Here is a 19193-nt window from a genome sequence, read left to right on the forward strand (position 1 = left end):
CTTGTTGGTTGGTGCCAATTGTATTTTGAAACATTTTAACACCTGATTTTTTTGGTGTTTTTTCATGTCATTTATGGAAACCTAAGGAGAGAAACACATAATATCCAGAATAAAAAAACAAAAATATGAAACTACATGTAGATTTTGGCATCAAGTAATTCCTTTCACAGGATTCTGTATGATGTGACATTGGCTCATCTTCTTCCCATTCAGATTTCTACAATATCGGATCTTCTATATAAGAGGATTTTTCAGATTTAACCATCAAGGATGAATATGGACGGAGACAAGATGCTGGAGAAGATATTACACCTCACCCTAGAGATCCTCTTCCGGCTTACTGGAGAGGTGAGAGATTCTGATGACGTCACATTACATCATTCTTATCTATGGGAATAACAGATGGACAGAACTGGAGAGGTGAGGACTCTGGAAACGTCTGTAGTGAGATTTATTAATGTGTCTCTCCATAACCAGGATTACACAGTAGTGAAGAAGACCTCTAGAGAGCACTGTCAGGCTCCTGTGTCTGAGGGATGGGGAAGACCCCTGAGCCCAATCACGGGGTCGCCACTTCACTCCCTGTTTCATGAAGACCTCAATGAGCAGAAGATCCTAGAACTCGCCTACAAGATGATTGAGCTGCTGACTAGAGAGGTGACACTGCTGGGACATTATAAAGTAATGTTATGAAAGGATGAGGGGATGATGGTATCATTGTATGTGTCAGGTTCCTATAAGGTGTCAGGATGTCACCATCTATTTCTCCATGGAGGAGTGGGAGTATTTAGAAGGACACAAAGATCTGTATAAGGACGTCATGATGGAGGTTCCCCCGCCCCTCACACCACCAGGTAATAGACAGGACTAAATACACATGGCCTATAATTATCTGTATGCAAAGAATGAATCCCTGTATGTGTTTCCTCCAGTTCTATCCAGTAAGAGGACAACACCAGAAAGATGCCCTCATCCTCTTCTTCTACAGGACTATAAACAAGAAAATCCCAATGTTCCTCGGGATTATCAGGTAAATGGAGAGAAGGTGTCATGAGATCTCCTCTATGATGTGTAGACGGCTGTGAAGGTCTTGTGCTCAGTCTTGTATTATCCATAAGTATTATATGTTTTATACTTGTGTATTGAGAACAGTGGAAATGTCAGGATTAGTGCTGATCATAGATTACGACACCTGTTTTTGGGAGAACTATGCCTATAAAATACTTTTTTTTTTACTGTGCTCCTGTGTTTGTGGGAATACTGTGCCAAAAACCCTCTGTGCACTCTGCACCCATCTCTGTGGGAGTACAGTGCCAAAAAGCCACTTTTTTTCTCTGCATCACTGTCTGTGGGCGTATTGTGACTAAAAAACACTTTTTCTTTTTACTCTGCACCTGTGTTTGTTGGAGTACTGTGCCAAAAAGCCTGTGTGTGTACTCTTCCCCTGTTTCTGCCATAAAAGCCTTGTGCAGAGTGCCAAAACAGCCTGGTAGTCATGAGAGAGTGCCTCATCTTCCAATGTTTTTGCTATCCAATCCAATTCACAATCTTTAAAATCGTCTGAAAATTTTATTTGAGGCTGAGTCAAGTTGTTGTTTTTTTGCCATCTTGTTCTGTTTCATGTTGTCTCATATGAGTATCACCTGATGGAAATGAGTGTTCCTTCTGGTCACGTACATCTTTTCCACAGTCCACAACATGCTAGCTTCTTTCCATGCATTTATTTACAGATTCAGACTGTTTATGGTCATATGTAGACAGAAATTCCCAATAGAAGGCAAAATTGACTGATTTAATGGCCATTTGCAGTTTCACTGTACCATCCATGTGTACGCAGTAGTCGTGGGAGACGTCCTCATCTTCCAATCTTTTTCCAATCTAGTCTAATTCACAATCTCTTTAAATTCGTCCCCATTTTTTTTTCCGAGGCCAAGCCAAGTTATCGCTTTGTCTCATCTTGTTGTATTTCTAGTCAAATGTCAGTATCATCTGATGGAAATGAGTAGAGATGAATGAACCTAAACTGCAAAATCCGGAGTTTGTACCGTGCTGAACTCTGAACAAGGACTTTTAGGCTGTGGACACTTCTGCAGCCATCACAGCCATGCCAAGAATTGGCATGGCTGTGATTGCCCGGCGCACCACATGACCCAGCCTGTGGCACTGCCATTCTGCTCTGATTAGTGTTTAAATAGGGCAGACCCATCATTCAGTACTTGGAGACATGTGAAAACATACTCTTCCACCATGTTGTTGAAACGCTGTCTCCTACCAATACAGCCCGCATTTTACGATTGTGCTTCAGTGACAGAAATAAGCAGGGCTGTGGAGTCGGTAAGCCAAATCTCCGCCAACTGAATTTCCCTGACTTTGACTCCACAACTTCGACTCCACAGCACTGGCTCACTACATGGCACATCCTCTATTTGATGCTCTCCTCATTCTTTGCACCCCAAACAAAGTGCAGAGTATTACACAGCCTGTACCTGAGAGAGTGGCCAGTAAATTATCACACTGACTATATATGGAGTGCCCCCACAGTTTTAAGAGTACCCCCCCCCCCCCAAAAAAAAAAAAAACAAACACAGACCGTGTTGGCTACCTCCTCTTCCACCTCCTCCGCCTCCTGGTTCAAGAAGATTAACGTATTTTTTGGACTATAAGACGCACTTTTTTCATCCAAAATTTTGGAGGAAAGTGGGAGATGCGTCTTATAGTCCGAATACTAGCCATAGTATATACTATATACTGTGGCTGGTGTGGGGGGGACCGGCACCGGGCGATGAGCGGGGTGCAGGAGGCAGCAGCCGCCTGCTGCAGTCTACTCTGTGCCCGCTGCTAAAGAAAATGAATATTCCCTGCTCCCCACGCCCATGGGCGTGGACAGTAATGAATATTCATTTGCCTTAATAGCCGGCACACTGGAGCCGCAGCGCGGCTCCTGCTGCTGCTCTGCGGTCTGTGTGCTAGCTAGTAAAGCCCATGAATATTCCCTACAACCCACTCCCATGGGTTGCAGTGAATAGTCATGGTGTTAAATAGCAGGCACACTGACCACAGAGCGGCAGCAGGAGCCGTGCTGCGGCTACAATGTGCTCGCTATGACACCCTCTGCAGTACAGCCATGTTACCTTTAACACAGAGAAGCACCATGTCCCTGGGTCAGTGAGAGCTATCATCAGACAGCCCTTTCCCTCCTGTCTTCTTTCTGGAGTGACTGCTCCACTCTGCACTGTAGGTGCTGGCAATGAGAGCTGCAGAGCTGTAAGCACTGCTGTGTCCTCATCCACCCACTGTATCAATACTTCCCCGGAGCCTGCCCACATTGTAAACATGCAATACATATGTGACTGCTATACACAGGGAAGCAGCGCCGTGTCTGCGCTTACTACTGTGAGTTTCTGAAGAGACCGCAGGCAGAGTGCAGGGCTGACAGACAGCCATGGACATGTCAGAGGGACTGTTCACACTCACAGAAACACCCTATATGGAGGAAATCATAGGCAAAGAGAGGACATGTCTAGTACAGAGGTGAAGAATGTGGAGCTTGTGTGACTTCACCTAAAGAGCCAGGGGTCACAAGATGTCAAGTGCAGCATGACAAAGACATTTTTGTCACGATTTTTGTGTCCTCTTTTTCCCTCCATGGGTAGGTGTTTTTTGTCTCAAGTTTTACTGGAAAAAAAGGCAGAATATTATGAATGCCAAAAAAAACCCTATAGTCAATGTGGTCCATTTGGTGCCATTTATGCTTGCAATCCGCATCGGGATTTTTATTTTCTTGCTATTACAAAACAGAAAATCAGAACTCTGATCATAAGTGTGAATTTAGTTTAATTTGTCTGAATATTTTCATACATAAAGCTTTTTTAACTGTACTGAGCCTACGGCTATGTTCACATGAAAGTATTTTCGGTCTATGTTAAAAAAAGACAACATATGGACATTACATGCAAATTGAATTCTATGGTAAAATTCGAGCAAACAGGCAAATTAAAAATTTTCCTGATCCGCTCATCTTCAGGCTTAACTCACATCTGCATATATAAAAAAGCTGAGATTCTCAGCCAGAAAAGTTGGGAGAGTGTCAGTCAAGTATAATGCGTTTTTTTCTCACCTAAAGCTGTATGCCGTGCTATGCTAGTGTTCGATGGGTTGTAATGAATATTCATAGTCTTTAATAGTGGGCACACATGACCTCAGGGCGGCAGCAGGAGCCGCGCTGCAGGTACAGTGTGCGCTTTTAAGAAGAGTGAATGGTCACTGCTCCCCACGCACACAGTTCCAGCATGGGGAGCAGTGACTATTCCGGCACAGCATCTCACAGTGTGAGGGCACATAGCAGGGACGCCATGTGCGGCTAACACAGTGAGATCCCTGTCAGCAGCAGAGCGGGACGCAGCGCTTGGAGGAAAGAGGTGGTGAGTATGATTGTTTATTTTTGTGTGCACATTGTGATGGTGATCAGGGGTGCCATGCATTACCAGGATGGGGATCAAGGTTGCCATGCATTACCAGGATGGGGATCAGGAGGGCCATGCATTACCAGGATGAGGATCAGGGAGGCTTTGCATTACCAAGATGGGGATCCGGGGGGCCATGCATTACCAGGATGGGGACCAGGGGTGCCATGCATATGGGGATGGGTGCCACGTATAACATGAAGGAGGGGGACATATATACCAGGATGGGGATATTAACACAGAATTACCCCTATAAAATTGTCAGCAGCAGACCCCCTCCCCCCTTAACAGGGTATCATGACCACATTTTTTGCTTTATTTTTTTTCTATTTTCCTCCTCTAAAACCTAGGTGCGTCTTATAGTCCGAAAAATACGGTATTTTTTTTATTCTGTTATTTTAAGTCATTTTCCTATCCACATTTGTTTGCAGGGCAGTTGTCCTGCTCTTACCTCCATTTTGCTTCCTTTTGCAGTCACCTACCCCTTACTAAAACCATATTACAGCTATGTTAAAGCACCGAAGTTTGGGTCCCCATTGACTTCTATTGGTTTGGGGTCAAGTTTTGATATCTGAACTTTGAGCTACAGTTCGGCCTTACATACATTGTATATAACAGTGATTTTTTATGTCTGTATTCTAGAGTGAGAATAAAAGATTTTTTTTTTCTATAAAATTACTAAAAAATAATGAAAAACACAATAAAATAATAAATATCACAAATCCGTAAATAACTTGGACATATTTGGTGTCCCTGTAATCGTAACGACCCGCACAAAACAGTGCTCAGATTATTTACAGGGATTTGTAAATGGCTTAAAAAAGGCTTGATATTTTTTCTCTATTAAAACCTATAACATTTTTTAATAAAAATGTAACGATGAGGCTGTGTTCACACATAGCGTACATGCTAAGTTTTTTTCTGCACATTTTCTGCAGGTGTCCGCACCACGCAACACAATATGAACCTTCTCTGGTTATTGCTGCATTGTTTAGACCTTTTCTACCTTATTTGATGCTTTTTAATGTGTTTTTTAGCTTTGATTGTGCACTTAAAAAAAGTCTTTAGGTGCACAGAGGGCGCAGTTTTCATAAAATCACATCCACTTTGCATAAACATTTAGACTGTTTTCACATGTAGGGTAAACGCTACGTATTTTCTGCTTCTTTTTTTGCACCGAAATTCTGCTGTATTTAGCTGTCCAAGCAAAGTGTGTCTAAATACGCTGCTGAACTCTGCGATTTTGGTGCTTTTTTTTCTCTCTTGTTTTCTTTGTGGAGCCTGAAAAAATACATGTAAAAAACTGCATATACTTATTTAAGTGCAGAATCAAAGCTTTTCTGCACTAAAAAATAATTAGTTACCGGTAATTTGATTTTCCTGAAACCCATGACAGCACCATGGAGAGAGTAGGATTTTACCCTGTTACTGGACAGGAAGCCAAGAGCACAAAATAAAAAGGCAACTCCCACTTCCTCCTTCAATATGGTTTCCATGAAGTTAAGTAAGAGTCACCCAAATTATAATCATTATTCTTGTAATTATTTATACATTCACTCAAGCCCATTCTTCATTGTGAGAAGAGAACATTGAGAACCACCACCAGCCATAAGCCAGAGGGAGGGAAAATTTAGTTATGGGTTTCAGAAAAATCAAATTACCGGTAAGTAATTATCATTTTATCGGTCGACCATGACAGCACCACGAGAGAGGGGATCCGCCCACCAAGGACAGGAAACCTACAGGCTAAAGGGTGGCACCTCTCTCCTGCCTCAGTTTAGTTTTCTGTCCTTGATGAGGGAAACTGTGACAGGCTTACCTGTTGAAAATGGAGGATTCAGTCTCTCACGGTGTGCCCCAGTGAGCTGACACCGTAGAGGAAATGCTGGCTGTTGAACGGCGCCCCTGCCTGGGGTTGGCAGCTCCAGCCTTGCTTGGCTGAAAAAGTAGGCTGTCAAAGCTGCGCCCCTGCCTGGGGTCTGCAGCTCCAGTGCTGCAGTGTGCAGCGGCTTCCGGGTTCCTCTGTAATGTGGCCGCACGCCTCTGAGCTCTGTACGAAGCCGAGGACGCGGCATGATGAATCGGGCTCAACTATCCACATGAGGCGTGCCCAGGGGGCAGTCGCACCTGTTTTCAGGAGAGATGCTTAGCCGGAAGTGGATTTTGAAAAAAAAAAACACAGTAAGAGAGCAGGTGCTGGTATTTAAGCAATCACGCACCATGACTCTGTGCTTCCCAGAAACTTCTGCACCTATTGTGAAATGGAGTTAGAAAGTGAGCAGCAGCAGCAACTACAGTAGCTCCGCCGTCACCATCTCAGCGGCTGCTTGGGAAGCCCCTGGAGAAGCGGCGCTTTCGGGTTACTGCAGACACCAGGAAGTTGAGGATCTGCAAGCAGGTCCAGTCATCGTAGCTCCTCCAGGATGGTCGAATCTGCATCCTACAGGGAAGATCCCCCGGCTGAGAAAGGTCATTCCTGCAAACCAGTAACAATCCTTTGAGTCATTTGGGTAAGTGATGTTCTTGAAAGTTCACATGGTAATAGGGTGTTTCTTCTTCTTGTCTGTTCTTACAAGGGGAAGAAGTGCATCATCAAATCTAAGCACAAGGAGTGTGCGTTGTGTAGTTCCTATTACCGCACTCGTACCCAAAAAGGCTGTGCCAGTCGTGTATCAATCAGATTTTGGCAGATGAGACCTCTAGTTTCGTTTCAGGGTTAAATACCTTGGTCAAGTCAGAGATCAGCAAGGTCCTCTCTAAAAAAGTAAAGAGAAAGGTGGATATGGATTATGAGGTCTCCCATCGAACTAGGAGGAGGACTTGGATGGTTCATCTTCTTCCTCATCCTCAGACAGTGGGGCAGGGCAGCATTGTTTTCTGCCAAATTAAATTGATGGTCTGGTTAAAGCGGTCCGCTCAACTATGAGTATTGTGGACACCAGACCAGAAAAATCATTCCAAGATGTTATGTTCAGGGGCCTGAGTCAAAGGAAGAGAAGGTGTTTTCTGGTTAATGATAGACTCCAGGGACTGATACGTAAGGAGTGGGAAAGACCAGAAAGGATGCTCTTCCCCCTTCTTTTAAGAGGAAATATCCCTTTGAGCACTCAGCTTCATCCACTTGAGGAAAAAGCCCCGAGGCTAGATGTAGCCATAACGAAGGCATCTAGAAAATCATATCTTCCCTTTGATGATATGGGAGCTCTTAAGGATCCTTTGGACAGAAAAGCTGATACCTTTCTCAAAGGGACCTGGGGAACAGCAGCCCGAGTCTTAAAGCCGACGATTGCAGCAACTTTTACGGCCAGGTCCTTGATGATATGGCTGGAACAACTTGAGTCCCATCTAAAGGATATTACATCCAAGAAGGAGATTTTGTCCAACATCCCGCTCCTGCAGCCCCCTGCGTCTTTCCTAGCAGATGCCTCTGCTTATTCTGTTAGGTTGGTGGCAAAGAAGGCCAGTGTCCAATGCGGCCCGCAGAACCTTATGGCTTAAGTGTTGGTTGGGAGATATCCAGGCCAGAACGAGACTGGTTTCTATCCCGTGTGAAGGGGAACACCTCTTTGGTCCGGCCCTGGATGAGATCTTGGACAAGATGAGCGATACAGAAAAAAGGATTTGCTAATCTATCCATGCCTGCGTACAAACGTTCATTCCGCAAAAGAAGACTTGTACATAAAAGACCACAGAAAGATCAGTGGGAAGATCGCAGGCCGAAAGGTAGAGGGTTTCTGATTTGGTTCTTCTTTTCAGGGGCCCCGGAAGCCGAGTCTGTGACTCGTAGCCCAGGTAGGGGGGAGGCTGCTGGGTTTATTACCTGCTTGGACAAATATTTCAGCCAGTAACTGGATCCTTGCTCTGATAGTTTCGGGTCTGAGGTTCGAGTTCCTGGCAAACCCTCACGACAGATTCATCTTGGCCCCGGACCGTTCCTTTGAGTCAGAGCCAACTGGCCCTGCAAAAGGAGGTGCTGAGTTTAGTCCAGAAGGCTGTTCTAGTGGAGGTCTCAGCGTCTGAAAGTGGGTTGGGGTTCTACTCTCCCTCTTCCTAGTTTCTAAGCCTGACTGCTCCTTTAGACCTATCATTAACCTAAAAGCTATTAATAGGTTCTTGATTATTCCCACCTTTAAAATGGAGTCTGTTAGTTCAGTAATAAAATTACCATTTTCTAGCTGTTACATGGTAGCATTGGATTTGAAAGACGCTTAATATCATGTGCCTATACAAGACGAATATCAGAAATACCCAAGGGAGGCAATAGTCTTGGATGGGGAGAGTAAACATTTCCAGTTCAGGGCCCTGCCGTTTGGTTTAGCCATAGTCCCTCGGGTGTTTACTAAGGTTATGGCGGAGGTCATGGCTCATATCCGGGAACATGATATTTTAACAATCCCTTATCTGGATGATTTCTTAGTGGTAGAGAATTCTGCCTACCAATGTAGTATACACCTAAAAGAAACAATGACCATCCTAAAAAATCTGGGCTGGGTACTGAATTTAGAAAAATCCAGATTCGTCACCTCAAAAGTTCAGAAGTTTTTGGGGATTATGCTTGATTCAGAAACTCAAGAATGTTACCTCCCGGAAACTAAAATTCAAAAGATTAGGAGCCAGGTGGAAAAAGCCATAACAAATGTCCCTTAGGGGGGCAATTTCTCTGTTGGGTACCCTGATATTGTGCTTTCCAGAGGACCTGTGGGCACAATATCACTCCAGGGTTCTACAGTGGGAAGCTTCTCTTAAAGGTCGCTTAGAAGGGAAGATATCCTTATCACTCCGGTTAGTAAAATCCTTACAGTGGTGGCAGGATGAGACAAACCTATCTCGGGGGGGGTTCCCTGGGTACTTAGGATCACTAGAATAATTACCACAGACGCAAGTCCCAGAGGGTGGGGAGCCCATGTGGGGCATATGGTAGCTCAGGGGACCTGGTCAGATAGTGAAAAGGGTTTCTCCTTCAATGCAAAAGAACTGCTGGCAGTAGATAAGGCGGTTGTCAGCGCCACGCTGGATGCCCACTCTGACTGGCGGTGTCTCCGGCTTGTGACTTCACTCCCCCGCGCTGTGGCTGGCACTTCCCTTCCCCGTGCTCTGCCTGCTTCCAGCCGTGTCCTTGGGGCACGCGGGCGCTCCGGTGCCAACCCAGCCTGCTGCACTCCGGTGCCAACCCAGCCTGCTGCACCATCTGTCCTACTGGTTCCAGCTGTTGTGCGTCCGTTGGTCTGTCCTGGAGTGGCACCTGGCGTTCATCGGGAGCCAAGTCTAACTTCACCATCAGAGGCTCTAGCGAACAGTCCAGTGCTCGCTTAGTCATGCTCCTCTAGGCTCTCTGCAGTTCGTGGCACAGTGGTTCCACAAAACATGTCCATGACAGGCCATGGACTCCGCTGGCTCCCGGATCCCATCTGATTAGACCTTGTACCAAGAGCTCTGCCAACAGAAAGGAGCGCAGGAGAAGTTGTCGATGCAGTTGCAGTCCCTGACTACCAAATTGGAGGTCTTAAACATCTCTTCAGAGTCCCCTCATGTTCCAGCAGCCGTGTCTTCCTTGGAACCTTCTCAGTCTGTTTGCTTAGTTCGAGGTTCAGGCCCCTGACTCGCCGCTCTACAGCGCTTTGACGGCAATCCGAAGCTCTGCCGAGGGTTCATCAATCAGTGCCGGCTACATTTTGAACTTTTTCCTCACCACTTCCCGTCAGACCGAACAAAGGTAGCATTCCTTATGTCGCACCTTGGAGGCGAGGCCCTGGCGTGGTTGAATCCATTATGGGAGAGAGAGGACCCGATCATCTCCAATTTGCCGGAATTCTTGGAGGCGTTTCGCTATTCCATGAACCCGGGCAAACCACCTTTTCTGCTTTCGCTCTTCTCCGTTTAAGTCAGTTCAGTTCATCTGTGGGACAATATGCGGTACGCTTCCGCACTCTAGCATCCGAACTCGGATGGAATAACAAAGCTTTGGTGGCGACATTCTGGAAGGGGCTTTCTGGAAACATTAAAGCTAAGCTAACCGGTCGAGACCTACCAACTACCTTTTGAGGACCTGATCTCCCTCACCATCCGTATAGACCTTCGTTTCCGAGAGCATTCCCGAGAGGTGGCACTTGAAAGAGGATGGCGGCTCCTGGCTCCGTCCTTTCAAAGGCCTCTTGTTCCTCCGTCGTTCCCTGTCAAGGCCTCACCAGAGGCCGGAAAACTCCAGCGTCTAGGGTTGATAGGAGAGGCCTCCCTAGACGGAAAAGACACCTCTCTACCCCTGACCCTTACTGTGGCTGTGACAACCAGTGAATCTCACTTTATTGAGACTTTGTATTTGGATTCCAGGGCAGCAGGAAATGTTATCCTTCAGGCTGTAGTGGATCGCTTCCAAATCCAAGTTCATCCGCTCCAAAACCCTCTGGCAATAACATCTGATGATGGGAGAACTCTTCGGGAGACGATTCTTCTGATCACTAATCCACTCAATGTCCGTATCGGGATGCTTCATACTGAGAAGATTGCCTTCTATGTCCTTACCCACATGTCTCACGCCTTTCTCTTATCATTTCTACGACAACATGAACCTGTGTTGAATTGGAGGACTGGAGAGGTGCTCCGCTGGGGACATTCCTGTCATGAGAATTGTCTGGCCCCCATACGTCCGGCTAAGGCTCTGTCTTCTCCAGGGTCGCTGCCTGGTTTACCATCCGCTTATTTGTCTTTGCTGATGTATTCATCAAAAAGGAAGCAGAGACTTTGCCGCCTCACTTGCCGTATGACTGCCCTATCAACTTGATTCCCGGATCTACACCCACTAGAGGTCGAATTCATCCTCTGTCCCCAGCTGAGACTCAAGCTATGTCAGAATACATTCAGAAGAATTTGGCCAGGGGGTTCATTCAGAAGTCCTCCTCTTCCTCTGGGGCCGGGTTTTTCTCCATCAAGAAGAAAGACTGATCGCGCCGACCCTGTATAGACTATCGGGGTCTCAACCAGATCACAGTGAAGAATAAATACCCTATCCCACTATTCCCTGAGTTGTTTGATTAAGGGGTGCCAGGATCTTCACCAAATTAGATTTAAGAGGCGCCTACAATCTAATCCGCATTCGTGGAAGATGGCCTTCAACACCAGGGATGGGCATTATGAATACCGAGTGATGCCCTTCGGTCTCAGTAACACACTGGCAGTTTTTCAAGAGTTCGGCAATGACCTCTTCTGAGACCTGCTTTAGTCCTACGTTGTTGTGAATCTGGACGATATTTTGGTATTTTCCCTGGATGTGGCCTCCCACAGACAAGCAGTTCAGCAAGTTCTTCAGCGTCTTAGGGAGAATCAACTCTACGCCAAGTATGAGAAATGCGCTTTTGAACAGTCCGCCCTTCCCTTCTTGGGTTACGTTCTCTCAGATACCAGACTCAGGATGGATCCTGAGAAAGTCTCTTCCATCCTTAAATGGCCACTGCCCGTTGGAGTCAAAGCAATTCAGAGATTACTTGGCTTTGCTAACTATTATCGACAGTTCTTTCCTCACTTCTCCACTCTTACCACTCCCATCTCTGCCATGACCTGAAAAGTAGCCTATCCAAAGAACTGGTCCTCTGAGGCTCAGGAGGCCTTCCGCTCTCTGAAACGGTCCTTTTCCACTTCTCCCGTTCTGCATCATCCGGATTTGAACAAACAGTTCTTCCTAGAGTTGGATGTATCTCGTTAGTGGCTGGGGCTGTACTCACTTAAAAGTCTTCCTCTGGTCGCCAAGTGTCCTGCGGTTTCTAAGGTCTTCTCCGCTCCAGATCGTAATTACTCCATCGGTGACCGAGAGTTATTTGCCATTAAGATGTCTTTGGAAGAGTGGTGATACCTGCTGGAGGGCGCAGTCTAACCGGTGGTCATCTACACGGACCATAACAATTTGGCGTATCTTCATACACGCCGGGCCAGGTGGTCTTTGTTTTTTGCCCGCTTTAACTTTTTGTTACATTTCAGGTTCGGTGACAAGAATATTAGAGCTGATGCCCTCTCTCACTCATTTCTGTCTGGGGACCAAGAGGAGGATCCTCCAATTTATCATCGAACCGTTGAAGATGGTTATTGTCGCAAATTCCCTCAGGAAAAACCTTTGTGGCCGAATCCGAGAGGGGGCGAGTTTTGTCATTGTGCAACTCATCCAAGGTGGCTGGTCACGCGGTACAAAGGAAGACACTACAATTGATTTCTCGCCACTACTGGTGGCCATCCATGAGGAGGGAGATCTATGCCTACGTAGCTGCCTGTTTGATTTGCTCTCACAATAAAGTCTCCAGATGACTTCCTATCGATTCTCTCCTGCCATTACCCGTGCCGTCTGATCCTTGGCAGCACATAGCAATGGACTTTATTACGGATTTGCCAATATCCATATAAGGGAAAAGAAAACACCAGAGCAGATTACCTAAGCCGTTATCCTCTGATGCAAGGGTAGTGGGAAGTAAATCAAGAAAGTTTTTACCCAAATAGTCTGAAGATGGGGCTCTCCAGTGATAGACCTGTTTGCCACAAATCTAGATCGGAAGACAAGGTTTTTCTGTTCCCTAGATCCCAGAGAAAATCTGTGGACGCTCTCTTAGTGCCCTGGGATTTTAGCCTGGTGTATGCCTTCCCCCTGTTGGCACTACTTCACATGGTCATAAGAAAGATCAGGGACGACAAAGCAAGGGTTCTGCTAATGGCACCCTTCTGGCTCAGGAGATCATGGTTCTCTTGCCTGAGTAGCATATCCATCTCCGATCCTTGGGTCCTACTTGAGATTCCGGATCTGCTCTTCCAGGGTCCGATGTTCCATCCTCAAGCAACTGAACTCCACTTGATGGCATGGAACTTGAAAGGACATTGCTAAAACAAAAAGTTTTTTCACAAAATCTAGTAACCACCCTGATGCATAGGAAGAAAACCGGTTACAACCCAGATTTACGCCAGAACCTGTGAAAAAATTCTTATACTTCTCAGGTTCTAGAGTTGACAAGGGGCACCGATAGGGAAAATCCTGGAGTTTCTACAGAAGTGTCTTGAGCTAGGGTTGTCCACCAGCACCCTAAAAGTTCAGGTATCTGCCATGGGTGTCCTGTATAGCTACGATCAAGCAGGTAACTACTGGGTTTCTCAATTTATCAAAGCGTCTTTTAAAAGCAGTTTGGTTCCTTGGGATCTAAATTTAGTTTTAATGGCCTTGACTAGCTCGCTGTTTGAGCCAATAGAGTCAGCAACTTTTAAAACCTTCTCCCTTAAAACAGCTTTACTAATAGCTTTAACCTCGGCCAGAAGGATTAGTGACATTTAGGCCATGTCTTTGGCCTCACCATTTACACAAATCCTGGATGACAGAGTGATCTTTAGGCCAGATCCAGCCTATCTCCCTAAAGTAGCCACTCGCTTTCACAGACTTCAGAAAGTAATCCTATCCTCCTTTAGTCCCAACCCAAGTAATCAGAAGGAGGCGGAATTGCATACGTTAGATGTGAGGTTAGGTACCTTTCAGTCACCAAAGACTTTAGGAAAGATAGCTCGTTGTTCATATCTTACCAAGGGTCTAGGAAAGGGTCTAAAGTCACACCATAGCTAGATGGATTAGGGAGGCTATTTCTCTAACATATACATCTAGCGGCGAGGAAGGGCTGAAGGCCCATTCCACCCGGGTTATGAGAACCTCCTGGGCTGAGAAGACAGATATCTCGATAGAAGACATATGTAAGGCTGCTACCTGGTCCTCTCCCTCTACTTTCCAGAGACACTATAGGTTAGATATGGGTGTTTTGGTTGACCTCACCTTTGGGATAAGAGTGCTCCAGGCTGTGGTCCCTCCCTAGATTACTTCATCTCTGTAATTCTCTCGTGGTACTGTCATGGTTGACCGATAAATTCTTAAGTTACTTACCGGTAACGGGATTATTCGGAAACCATGACAACAACCTTATATTCCCTCCTTTCACGTTTGTGGGAGCACTCTTTTTTTTTTTTTTTTTTTTTTTTATAATCTCACACTTAATAGGTGTCGTGTGGTATGGTAATTTTGCTGCCCCTTTTAAGCCTGTAGGTTTCCTGTCCTTGGAGGGTGGATCCCCTCTCTCGTAGTGCTGTCAAGGTTTCCGAAAAATCCTGTTACTGGTAAGTGACTTAAGACTTTTCCGCTTACCCATGAAAGAACCATGGAGAGACAATGATAAAGGAATCCTCTAATAAGGAGGGAGAACCCATGTAGGATCTTACACCAGACGATATATCCCAAGAATATCCAAGTACAACGGATAGTGCTTCAGGAAGGAAGATTGTGTAGGTTTTAGATGTCATTCAATCAAGATCATGACCATCAATTTGGAGCTCCAGCAAAATAGCGCCAAAAATTAATTATTTTACTGTTTACAACAGCTTTTCCCTCTTTTTTAATAGAGAGGGTCTATATATATAGACTTCACTTATATGTATAGTTGGTTATCTTGCCCGGATTTTAATTAGATATTCTATACTCATTAAAACACCTAACCAACAACTGAAGTATATAGAACCTGGTACTAAGACTTAGCATTTTAATGGAAGCCCAAGTTTAAGTAATGCAAGGGCCCTCGTAACCTTAACAAGGCCTTGAGTGGGGTTTCTACCTCAATATTGTTTACCTTTTCTACTGAAGGCCCCCCTAAGGCCAGAACTGGACCATAAGACACCCTTCTAGTATCAGTGATCAGCTGATGGCTTAATATCGACCTAACTCTATTCTAGCAAGTATACTATTATAGTATTTTATTATAATCCGACTTTAACACTTTTTGCTTCCAGTATTTTTTTAGGGTGTAACATTAAGTTCTCAGAAGAAATGTATTTAAAGGAACCTGTCATGTCATTTCTATAAGTCAAACTGTCCCCAGGTTCTTACTTGCTCGTTCAGTCATAGGGGTGCTCCTTTCTGTATTTAGTCATCCTAGTCGCCGCCCACTCAATTTGACTCTTTATTCCGCACTTGCTCACTTTTATCCTGATATCCAGCGTTCTCAGCGTTTTTGTCCCATTGCGCAAGCACAGGTAATGTGCTTGCGCATTGTGCATGGGGTCCCCCCGCGTGCGTCATGACATGCGGATTCCCGCACGTGCACAGTAAAACTGTGTTAAGTTCAGAACTTTACTGACTGTGCTCCGCGTGTCACCGTACATGAGCGGGGACCCCAGGCACAATGCGCAAGTGCATTACACATTACCTGCGCTTACGCAATGGTACAAAAACGCTGAGAACATTCAAGATTCCTATGTTCTGGAATTTATGGTTATCGCATCCTAGCCACAAAGTAATTGCTGATACCACCAGAACAGGCAAAAAGATCTGAGCGATTCCATATAAAGAAAAGCAACTATCCACCGTTCTTAAAGGGATGATAGGATTTATCCTATTCTCTATAATGGTATCAATTCTACAACTTAAATGGATGCTAATACAATTGAACCGTGAAGATCAGCTGAAAACAGTTCAAATAGAAAATAGGTAAGGTTGGGCCTAGTGATAACCATCACCTCTGATGCCTTTTTTTTTTTTTAGTTTATTTCTTCCCTGAGGAAGCGACTCAGTCAGAAAGATATAGACCTCTTATGCTATTGGTCAAATCTCAGATGGTTTTAAACCAAGGTATCAGAACCTTGTCCCGTCAACCATGTACCTTATGGATGTATTATCCTGTGCTTGAATAATAATCAGAACGGTCTTACCTACGTGTCGTCGCCACATAATGTGAGACGTTCTGAGACGTTGTGCCTGTTCCAAATTAAATTGTAAAATTCAAACACGTGCACGGAAGAGCCACGCTGATACACTGAGCATCAGGGCAGAGTTTTATTACACAATAGGTCACTTATATAGACTATTAATAGTTATACATGGTAACAATATAATTGGCTCTGTATACAGTTATATGAAAAAGTTTGGGCACCCCTATTAATCTTAAGCTTATTGTTTTATAAAAATTGGTGTTTTTGCAACAGCTATTTCAGTTTGATATATGTAATAACTGTTGGACACAGTAATGTTTCTGCCTTGAAATGAGGTTTATTGTACTAACAGAAAATGTGCAATCTGCATTCAAACAAAATTTGACAGGTGCATAAGTATGGGCACCTCACCAGAAAAGTGACATTAATATTTAGTAGATCCTCCTTTTGCAAAAATAACAGCCTCTAGTCGATTCCTGTAGCTTTTAATGAGTTCCTGGATCCTGGATGAAGGTATTTTTGACCATTCCTCTTTACAAAACAATTCCAGTTCAGTTAAGTTTGATGGTCGCTGAGCATGGACAGCCCTCTTCAAATGATCCCACAGATGTTCAATGATATTCAGGTCGGGGGACTGGGATGGCCATTGCAGAACATTGTAATTGTTCCTCTGCATGGATGCCTGAGTAGATTTGGAGCGGTGTTTTGGATCATTGTCTTGCTGAAAGATCCATCCCCTGCGTAACTTCAACTTTATCACTGATTCTTGAACATTATTGTAAAGAATCTGCTGATACTGAGTGGAATCCATGCGTCCCTCAACTTTAACAAGATTCCCGATGCCGGCATTGGCCATACAGCCCCAAAGCATGATGGAACCTCCACCAAATTTTACTGTGGGTAGCAAGTGTTTTTCTTGGAATGCTGTGTTTTTTTGCCGCCATGCATAACGCCTTTTTGTATGACCAAACAACTCAATCTTGGTTTCATCAGTCCACAGGACCTTCTTCCAAAAAGAAATTGGCTTCTCCAAATGTGCTTTTGCATACCTCAGCCGACTCTGTTTGTGGCGTGCTTGCAGAAACGGCTTCTTTCGCATCACTCTCCCATACAGCTTCTCCTTGTGCAAAGTAGGTTGTATAGTTGACCGATGCACAGTGACACCATCTGCAGCAAGTTGATGCTGCAGCTCTCTGGAGGTGGTCTGAGGATTGTCCTTGACTGATCTCACCATTCTTCTTCTCTGCCTTTCTGATGTTTTTCTTGGCCTGCCACTTCTGGCCTTACCAAGAACTGTCCCTGTGTTCTTCCATTTCCTTACTATGTTCCTCACAGTGGAAACTGACAGGTTAAATCTCTGAGACAGCTTTTTGTATCCTTCCCCTGAACAACTATGTTGAATAATCTTTGTTTTCAGATCATTTGACAGTTGTTTTGAGGAGCCCATGATGCCACTCTTCAGAGGAGATTCAAACAGGAGAACAACTTGCAAGTGGCCACTTTAAGTAGCTTTTGTCATGACTGCATACACCTGGCTATGAAGTTCAAAGCTCAATGAGGTTACAAAACCAAAAATAGTGCTTTAGTAAGTCAGTAAAAAGTAGGTAGGAGTATTTAAAACTAGAAAATGATAAGGGTGCCCATACTTATGCACCTGTCAAATTTTGTTTGAATGCAGATTGCACATTTTCTGTTAGTACAATAAACCTCATTTCAAGACTGAAACATTACTGTGTCCAACAGTTATTACATATATCAAACTGAAATAGCTGTTGCAAAAACACAAATTTTTATAAAACATTAAGCTTAAGATTAATAGGGGTGCCCAAACTTTTTCATATGACTGTATGTGCTGACATTAGCATGCATACATCTCATTGGCTAAAGGTAATTCTGTCTACACCCAGCTTTTGGATTTTAAGAACCTCTCACTTTCTACTTTCTGTTCTTCGTTATGCTTTCTCTGAGTCTTTAGACAAAGACATTCCTGAGGAACCCTTTATCTCACACACACATACTTACTCAAACTCCATTCTGGTAAGCAGAAGCTACACATATAAAAATCAAAATAGAGTCAGGATAGATAAAGTATAACTCCTGCTATCAGAAGTAATTTGTCTTGACTAGCGAGGATGTTCTTCCTTTGCCACAGGAGTCTCACGGGTTAGGGGACATATTAACTCATCCATCGATTCCTCCCTTGTAGATTTACCGTATTTTTCGGACTATAAGACGCACCCCAAATTTTGGGGTTCAATATAGAAAAAAAATATTTTTATAAGATGGGGGTCCGTCTTATAGTCTCAATAGGTACAGTATCTTACCTGGGGGGCGGTGGAGCAAGGGTCACAGAAGGCAGGGTCCTTCAGGAATCTGGTGCTCCAGCAGGATCTCAGGGCCCTCCATTCCCTCCCTCAGGAACCTGGCAGCTGCAGCCGAAGAGATGGCTGGGGACCTGGGGCCTGGCTTCGGGTCGGTGTTTGACGACCGAGGCCGGTGTCTGGCTGTGTGCCGGGGCCTGTCTGGGGGCTGGGACCAGGGTCTGGCTGCATTCTGGGGCCTGCCTGGGGCTGGGACCAGGGTCTGGCTTCGTGCTGGGGACCGGCGCCGGTGTCTGGATGTGGGCCGGTGTCTGGCTGTGGGCCAGGGCCGGTGAGCGGTGCAAGTTTCCGGTGTGCGTGACCATCTTCCTGAAGCTGTGATCTACAGCAAATTGGCCGCCCGAGCTTAAGTCTGCCCATGTGCCGGCTCGGGCGGGCATTTTCCTGTGGATCACCACTTCAGGAAGATGGCCGCGCACACTTGAAACCCGCGCCGGCCCCCAGCCAGACACCTGCAGTATCTCACCTCCTCCTCCTTTGCTGCCACTGCCACCACCGCTGGGTTCTTGAAGGAGGAAGCGCATGCGATCCCGCTCCATCACCACCACAGGTATGCAACATTCGGATCATAAGACGCACCCCCCATTTTCCTCCAAAATTTTTTGGGGAAAAAGTGCGTCTTATGGTCCGAAAAATACGGTAT

General features: G+C 45.2%; 1 pseudogene; it reads left to right on the forward strand.

Annotated features, from left to right (window-relative positions):
• The window catches only part of LOC141271857 (uncharacterized), a 118210-nt pseudogene that overhangs the window by 891 nt on the left and 98126 nt on the right, over positions 1 to 19193 (forward strand).

This window comes from Phyllobates terribilis, unplaced genomic scaffold, assembly GCF_046119375.1.
Source record: "Phyllobates terribilis strain yellow unplaced genomic scaffold, ASM4611937v1 Scaffold_5__5_contigs__length_657084704, whole genome shotgun sequence".
NCBI lineage: Eukaryota > Metazoa > Chordata > Amphibia > Anura > Dendrobatidae > Phyllobates > Phyllobates terribilis.